A 7,817-nucleotide genomic window follows, 5' to 3' on the forward strand; every position below is an offset into this window, starting at 1 on the left:
TGTACTACCCTAACGAGGTGAAGAACTAAGCACGTTTTTTATAGTGGTGTTCCCAGGAGGCCTAATCCACATGAGTACTAAGGTTACTATAATATAATATATGTTTTATGGAAATTAAGCCAGTTTGAAGTTAAGTTTATTGGTTAGACTCAAGAGCCACTTTCTGAATCTACAAAAGTAAAGCTTTCTTTCTCAGTATCAGCCTAGACATGAAATTGATAATTTATAGTGGACTTTTTGGTGGTGTTGAAAACCTTTCTTGATGGCAATTACGTCTAAATTATTCATTTCTGTTGATATGGCTTTACAAATATCACATCGCTGATTGTGCAGAGCTGCCATTTATCAACGATATTATTTTTCTATCTATCAAGTGAGAATCATTTATTACGAGATTGTTTTGCTTCCAGAATTTTATTACGATCTATTAAATTTTCGATTTCCGCGTCCATTAAGTTTTTTTCATTGTTAACATTAAAATAGGTCGACAATAATTAAATGCAGCTTATTTTGAATAAAAAAAAATGGGTCTCCTTCATAAATTTGAAAAAGAAATGAGACGCTAGAATCATCATTTTCGCAAATTTTGTTTCGCAGACCAAACTTTACTACGTACATGGAGCTCTACATACGTATATGCCTGCAAGCATACAAAATTATTGCTCACGGAAAAGATATTTACTTCCAATCAGAAAGTACTACACCACGCTCGAATTTTGCAGGAGAGCAACTAATGAAGATATTTTACACAATTTATTTTTAAAATCTGATTCTCAGATATAGATAATAATATAAACTTCATAGGAAACACAAAGTTTTATCAACAGCAGCAAAAAGTTAATTAATAAATGATCAATTTGACGATGAGGCTGATACTGATACTGAAAGAAAGCTTCACTTTTGTAGACATTAGCCTATTTCACGGTTCAGAAACTGACTCTGAATAACCAATAAACTTAACTTCACACTGGCTTAATTTCCATAAAACATATTTTAATAATCTTACAAGTGGATTAGGCCTCCTGGGAACACCACTATAAAAAACGTGCTTAGTTCTTCACCTCGTTAGGGTAGTACGGAAGAAAGTACATAACATTGCAGTTTTCTTTTTCGTTTTTTTTTTATTTTTAAGTCGAAAATGACAATGTTCCGAGGGTTTCCGGGATTCGTCCCTTAGTGATAATATAGCTTATATGATGCATTACATAATACAAAAAGCAATTTCTTGAGAAAGCTTAAGAATAACGAATAAAATAAAAATAAATGTTGAGCTCCATACAAAAAAAAAGTAATTATTGTCAATAACTTATTAAATAATAACTTAATCAAGAAAAGTTACATAACATAAAATATTTCTTTTTGGCAAAGGAACACATTGGCGTAGTTATTTTTACAAAATTTGGCAGTTATTTAAATTTTTTATTTTTTTTTATTTTAAAGTCCAAAATGACAATGTTCCGAAGATTTCCGAAATGCGACACTTGGTGATAACATAGCTTATATGTTGCATTACATAATACAAAAGTCAATTTCTTAAGAAAGCTTAAGAATAACGAATAAAATAAAAATAAATGTTGAGCTCCATACAAAAAAAAAGGAAATTGTCAATAACTTATTAAATAATAACTTTATCAAGAAACGTTACATAACATAAAATATTCCTTTTTGGTAAAGGAACACGTTGGCGTATTTATTTTTTCAAAATTAGGCACTTGATTTTTAAGCGACGCTAAGTCTATGAAGCTCTAATATCAGCCCACCGTGCGCTAGTTCCTGAGATTAGCGCGTTCAAGTAAACAAACAAACAAACTCTTCAGCTTTATAATATTACTAGCTTTCCGCCCGCGGCTTCGCCCGCGTGGAATTTTGTCTGTCACAGAAAAACTTTATCGCGCGCGTCCCTGTTTCAAAAACCGGGATAAAAACTATCCTATGTTCTTTCCCGGGACTCAAACTATCTCTATGCCAAATTTCATCAAAATCGGTTGCGAGGTTTAAGCGGGAAAGCGTAACAGACAGACAGACAGACAGACAGACAGACAAACAGAGTTACTTTCGCATTTATAATATTAGTTGGGATAAGTATAGATTGCACGAGGCCCCTCTGGCTTGCCCTTATTTTTGGCTACGTCATGTCTGGTTCTACCTACTTTGGGGGACAATCTTGTTTACACCAAATCGTGTCAAGGTCTCGAAGAAGTTAATGAACACAAAGAAGTGTTATTAATCTAATTTCGGAGCAAATTAATGATCTGCTTTGTTTCAATTTTGACATCCGTGGGAACAAAGCGTAATGAGGATCATTTCGATTTTTAGCTGTAAATGCAGATTTATAGGGCTAAGAAATCCTTAATACACAGTCCAAAAATTTTTGTTCTACGACAAAAATTGACGAAGTTATGGCCAAATTACTAAAAAAGTTCACTGACCGCCCGGCGCGGGGACGATGACGTCATTATATCCGATCCGAACGCTGCCGGCGTACTGCGTGGATAGAAATATTTTTTTCTAGCCAAACTATCAGTTTTAGAGAAAAACTTGTAATGACATTTATTCATCAGAATAAAGTAAGCTATCGATAGGTAATTTTAAAAAATAGAAATTGTGAAAAATAACGCAAAAAATCCATACGCTCATACGATTCAATGGAACGCAGAGACGCGATTGGGGTCTCCGCGGTGGTATATTTGGCGATTTATTCAAATAAAGTGTTCATAAGTGTTGTTAGAGTCATATCTTCTTCCAAGTAAAATATAAAAATGTATAAGTATTAATTTATTTACTTCTAACAATAAGGTATAGCTGAGGCAAATACACTCTGCCTAGGCTACAAGACATTGCTATGAAGATCATTTCGATTAGACCTGTTATTTAGTTTTTCTGAGTTAAACCTACCTATCTATTCGCCGTTCCCATGGGCGGGCCAGCTGCTGCAGGAAAGGACTCTTATCTATTTAATCTTAGCCTAGAAGCTGGGTATGACTCCCCCGCCCCCCTCCTCTCCCCAGGTCATAAGCTGGGCATGACTTCCCCCTCGGCCAGAAGTTGGGTATGATTTACCACCCCCCCCCCCAGGCCCGAAACTGGGTATGACTTGACCCCTTCCCCCTCCCCCCAGGCCAGGCCAGAAGCTGGGTAAGGCTAGCCCCTCCCCCCAGCCCATAAGCATAAGCTGGGTATGACTCCCCCTCGGCCAGAAGCTGGGTATTACATACCCCCGCCAGGCCAGAAACTGGGTATGACTTGACCCCCCCCCTCCCCCCCTCCCCCTCCCCCCCTCCCCCAGGCCAGAAGCTGGGTAAGGCTAGCCCCTTCCCCCAGTCCATAAGCATAAGCTAAGTATGACTACCCCTCGGCCAGAAACTGGGTATGACTTGCCTCTCCCCCCCCTCCCACCAAGGCCAGAAGCTGGGTAAGGCTTGCCCCTCCCCCCAGGCTATAAGCTGGGTATGACTTATCCCCCCTCCCCAGGCCAGAAACTGGGTATTAGCATCATATTATGTATTATTATGTTCAATACAAACAATCATTAAGTTACACTCACCCCAACCGCGTCTCTTCATTGCATCGAATCTGTTAGGGATATATTAAGTCCGCTACAGAGCAATAAACACAGTGGTTGGTAGTAACATAATAAATATATTGGTATCAAAGCACACGTAGAATATTTTCAATAGAGAGTTCGGCACAGCCATTACACAGCTAAAAGCAACATCACATTTGAATATAAATGACAGTTCTATCATAGCGGTTCCAGCTAGCCAGCTCTACGTTATACAGCATGAAGGTGCTCATCAACACACCCCCTCAACTCATGCTTTATAAAAGGCACTAGAGTACGCGCAACCCTAACCCTTTACTCAGCAAGTGATGCCTTATACGAGGCAAAGGTTTGGTGAAAATATCTGCCAGCATATTTTCAGTTGCCAAATGTTCTAAAGTTATCGACTTATTGTCACGCAGCACATCCCTTATAAAGAAATGCCTAATGTCGATGTGCTTACTTTTCGCGTGATAAACACCGTGATCTTCAGCTAGACAGATAGCAGCCAAGTTATCAGCATGCATGCTTACCTTAGACCAATGGTGAAGACCAAGTTCCTTCAGTAAGCCATTCAAATACACTGCTTCTTTCATAGCTTCCGCTAAACTTACAAATTCAGCCTCACAAGTCGACGTCGCAACGATGCGTTGCTTTTGTGATGCCCATGAGATACCTGCTCCGCCTAAAATGAAAACATAGCCGGTAAAAGATCGTCTATCTGTTTCACAGTTACCCCAATCTGCATCCGCATAACCTTGAATGCACTTACCCATCGGTTTAAATGTTAAACCCTGAGTAATCGTACCTTTTAGGTACCTAAGGATCCGCTTTGCAGCTCTCCAATGAGTTTCCTGAGGATTCTCTGAAAATTGTGCGAGTTTTGCCGTCGCGTTCGCGATATCTGGTCTAGTCGCTACGCTCAAGAACATAAATGCCCCTATGAGTTCTCGGAACGGAAAAGACTTTCCTCCTTCATCCTTCTCTTTGCCACTCATAGCTATCTTTCCCATCTCCATTGGAGTTTGTACAGGACTACAGTCCTCCATGTTGAATCTCTTCAAAATGGTCTTTACATATCTCTCCTGTGACATGTGATATTCATTACCATTTTTCTTTATGTCGATCCCTAGACAAAAGGTTGCTTGGCCAAAGTCCTTTAGTTCAAACCTCTTTGCCAGTTCCTGCTTGAATTTATTTATGGTTTCTCTCTTGCGTGAAGCAATTAATATATCATCAACATAGATAACGACAAATAGGTCTGCTCCATTATTGTCACATTTATGATACATACAAGGTTCACTCACTGTTGGTCTCAAACCCATTTCTCTAAGTTTCATGTCCAGCTTCATATTCCACTGTCTTCCAGCTTGCTTGAGACCATATAACGACTTCTTCAAAAGACAGGTGTCACCCCCTGCTTTCATATTCTCAAGCATTTTCACAGCTCTTTTGCCTATTTCGCTTTTTCTGCCATCCAAGCTTATCAGCTTTTCTAAACTTTCTTTCAGCAGTTCTGGAATTCTCATATAAATATTCTCATCAAGATCTCCATTTAAATAAGAAGTATTTATATCTATCTGATCTATGTCCATGCCCATTTCAGCTGCTAAAGCAATCAATAGACGAACCGTTGCTATCCTAGCAACTGGGGCGAATGTCTTGAAGTAATCCAGACCATGTTGTTGACTATATCCTTTCGCGACAAGCCTGGCCTTCTTCTTTTCTGTTAAATCAACATTTACCTTCGTTGTTAACACATATCGACATCCAATGACATTTCGATCAGGTGGTTTCTTTACTATTTTCCATGTATCATTCTTCACTAAACTTCTTAACTCTGATAAAATTGCTTCTTCCCATTTGACTTTTTCATCACTTCCCAAAGCTTCCTTCAAAGTTGTCTCAATAGCTCCAGCAAAATCATCACAGTCACCATATTCTTCTTCCTGTGACTCACTGTCACTATTCTCTGTTTCTCTAACTTCAACCATATTAAAGATTTTTCGGGGGCGCCCAACGTGTCCTCTCTCAATCCTAGGTCTTCCAGGGCCTCTTTTCAAAGTGATATTCCAGTCAAATGTCTCATTTCTATCAGTAGTACTAGTAACTTCCGTATCTTCTGTGTTTAGTTCGTTTCTGAACGGTATATCTTGAGATCGATCTATTGGAACTTGAATATTCGAAGGTTGATCACTAAAGTGTGAACTACATTGTCTGTTGGACAATTCAAACTCGATAGTCTTCCTTTTATCAACACTATCTTGTTCACATTGCAGCTCAATAGATGGTTCTTTCAAAACTTCACTTTCAGTTTTCTTATCTTCCTGAAACTTGACGTCTCTTGACACCACTATTTTTCTTTTCTCGGATATCCACACCCTATAGCCACCAGATTCAGCCGGGTAGCCCACAAAAATGCCGGGAGAACTTCGTGCTGCGAACTTATCCTTTCCTGGCTCCTTTTCCAAAACATGAACTTTCGCACCGAATGTTCTGAAATAACCAATATTTACAGGTTTATTAAACAATTTTTCATATGGAATTTCTCCATTCAAGCTGCTAGTCGGACATCTGTTACGCAAATAACACGCGGTTGCAATAGCTTCCGCCCAAAAACTTGCTGGTAGGCCAGAGGATAATAACATACATCTTGCCTTCTCCAGTAAGGTGCGATTCATCCGTTCTGCAATTCCATTACTCTGCGGTGAATACGGCGTAGTCAACCTTCTTTTTATTCCATTTTCTTGTAAAAATTTCGAAAAATCACTATTCACAAATTCCTTGCCATTATCGGAATGGAAATATTTTATTTGTTTACCTGTCAAATTTTCGATCTGACATTTAAATATTTTAAACTTTGACAAGACGTCACTTTTATTTTTCAACATAAAAACTTCACACCAACGAGTACAATCATCAATAAATGTAACAAAATATTTGTTTCCCGCATTTGATTGAACTCTCATTGGGCCTACCACATCAGAATAAATTATTTTTAACTTTTCGTCACATGGCTGACTGGACTTCACAAAAGGCAACGCAACCATCTTTCCCTTAGCACACACATCACAATCGCGCAATTCAGTATCAGACTTGGTGGCGTCTATACCCGATTTCTTCAGTACTTTCATAAGATCCCTAGCATTCAAATGTCCCATACGCTCATGCCATCTACACAAATCCACATCCTTATCTGATACTACAGATGCCGAAGCATCCTGCTCTCTCAGGTAATACAAATTACCTCTACGATCAGCAGTCAACTTAACTTCACCATCCTTAGTTGCATATGCTACATCACGTTTAAAAGTGACTATACAACCTCGATCAGTAAGTTTAGAAATCGAAATTAAGTTACTACGTAGATCAGGAACTAACAACGTACTATCTTCAAATTGGATTTTTCGCGTAATATCATCGTTACATGCTAATATCTTGACAGTACCCTTACCTTGCACGGTTGTCAAAGAATCAGTGGCTAATTTCAATTGTTGGTTACTTGGCAATATTTTATCAAACCTGCTTGCGTTGTTACACATGTGCGAGCTGCAACCGCTATCAAACAACCATTCCTGATGAAGACGCTTGGAATCAATAGCTAAACAGTTATCTGAAACATGATACACAGTTAAAGCTTCATGTTCTACAGTCGAACACGACTCAACGCAACTAGATTCTGAAGGTTTCTGTTCTGAAGCCTGAGAAGACTTCTTTTTCTTGCAATCGGATGCCTTATGTCCAAAGTTATGACATTTGAAACATTTATACTTAAATTTTGTTTCAGGTCCAGTCCCATTCTTCTTCTGATGTTTATTTATATACATAGCTCCTTCTATCCTCTCAACTTGGGTATTGCCTCTCGAACTGTATTCTTCGATAATTTTCACCCTAAGTTGTTCAGGCTTTGGCAGCTCGTCTCTACTTTCAATGGCGCATCTGAAGTTCTCATAGCTTGCTGGTAAACTATACAGCAACATAATCGCTAAAAGATCATCATGGATCACGATGTCCATTTCTTCTAACTTATCGACAGCTTCAAAAAATAAATCAAGATGTTCGCATACGTTCTGATCTTCACTCATCTTGTGTAGCATGAGCCTTTTCATCAGGGTCGCTTTTTTCGCAGGTCCACGTGATACGAACAGACTCTCTAATTTCAGCCAAACCTCTCGTGCAGTCTTCAATCTTTTCACATGATGAACAACACTCGGATCCAATGACAAAATCAACTCCGATCTTGCCTTTCTGTCAGCAAAATCCCATGCTGTTGATA

The 7,817-nt window shown here is 38.8% G+C and overlaps 1 long non-coding RNA gene across 1 annotated transcript; it reads right to left on the reverse strand.

Annotated features, from left to right (window-relative positions):
• Positions 1-5,897: 5,897 nt before the first annotated feature.
• Positions 5,898-7,610, reverse strand: LOC135083155 (uncharacterized). The gene is made up of 2 exons (XR_010259547.1): positions 6,192-7,610; positions 5,898-6,037 (listed from the first exon to the last, which is right to left on the reverse strand). It is a non-coding gene; the product is annotated as an uncharacterized LOC135083155 (long non-coding RNA).
• Positions 7,611-7,817: the final 207 nt, after the last annotated feature.

The sequence above is a fragment of the Ostrinia nubilalis genome, chromosome 23 (genome assembly GCF_963855985.1).
Source record: "Ostrinia nubilalis chromosome 23, ilOstNubi1.1, whole genome shotgun sequence".
Classification (NCBI taxonomy): Eukaryota; Metazoa; Arthropoda; class Insecta; order Lepidoptera; family Crambidae; genus Ostrinia; species Ostrinia nubilalis.